Raw genomic sequence first — 1,098 nt, forward strand, 5'->3', positions numbered from 1 at the left:
TGGGAGAAGCATCTCTATCCCTGCCATTGGAGCAAACAACTTTGAGCTTAAGCCTCAATTAGTTTCTCTAATGCAACAGAATTGCAAGTTCCATGGACTTCCAATGGAAGATCCTCATCAGTTTTTAGCTGAGTTCTTGCAAATCTGTGACACAGTCAAGACTAATGGGGTTGACCCTGAGGTCTACAGAATGATGCTATTCCCTTTTACTGTAAGAGACAGAGCTAGAATATGGTTGGACTCACAACCTAAAAAAAGCCTGGACTCTTGGGAAAAGCTAGTCAATGCCTTCTTGGCAAAGTTCTTTCCACCTCAAAAATTGAGTAAGCTTAGAGTGGAAGTCCAAACCTTCAGACAGAAGGATGGTGAGTCCCTCTATGAAGCTTGGGAAAGATACAAACAATTAATCAGAAAATGTCCTTCAGACATGCTTTCTGAATGGAGCATCATAGGTATTTTCTATGATGGTCTCTTTGAACTATCCAAGATGTCTTTGGATAGCTCTGCTGGAGGATCTCTTCATCTGAAGAAGACGCCTACAGAGGCTCAAGAGCTCATTGAAATGGTTGCAAATAACCAATTCATGTACACTTCTGAAAGAAATCCTGTGAACAATGGGACAAGTCAGAAGAAAGGAGTTCTTGAGATTGATGCTCTGAATGCCATACTGGCTCAGAACAAGATATTGACTCAACAAGTCAATTTGATTTCTCAAAGTCTGTCTGGAATGCAGAATGCAGCAAGCAGTACTAAGGATGCTTCATCTAAGGAAGAAGCCTATGATCCTGAGAACCCTTCAATGGAAGAGGTGAATTACCTAGGAGAACCCTATGGAAACACCTATAATTCTTCATGGAGAAATCACCCAAATTTCTCATGGAAGAATCAAGAGAGACCTCAACAAGGTTTCAATAACAATAATGGTGGAAGAAACAGGTTTAGCAATGGCAAGCCTTTTCCATCATCTTCTCAGCAACAGACAGAGAACTCTAAGCAGAACCTCTCTGACTTAGCAACCATGGTCTCTGATCTAATCAAAACCACTCAAAGTTTCATGACTGAAACAAGGTCCTCCATTAGGAATTTGGAGGCACAAGT

The 1,098-nt window shown here is 41.1% G+C and overlaps 1 non-coding gene across 1 annotated transcript; it reads right to left on the reverse strand.

The window, feature by feature from the left end:
• Nucleotides 1-325: 325 nt before the first annotated feature.
• LOC130952331 (small nucleolar RNA R71) lies at nucleotides 326-433 on the reverse strand. Its single transcript, XR_009074512.1, has one exon. It is a non-coding gene; the product is annotated as a small nucleolar RNA R71 (small nucleolar RNA).
• Between the last annotated feature and the right edge of the window lie 665 nt (nucleotides 434-1,098).

The sequence above is a fragment of the Arachis stenosperma genome, chromosome 9 (genome assembly GCF_014773155.1).
Source record: "Arachis stenosperma cultivar V10309 chromosome 9, arast.V10309.gnm1.PFL2, whole genome shotgun sequence".
Lineage (NCBI taxonomy): Eukaryota > Viridiplantae > Streptophyta > Magnoliopsida > Fabales > Fabaceae > Arachis > Arachis stenosperma.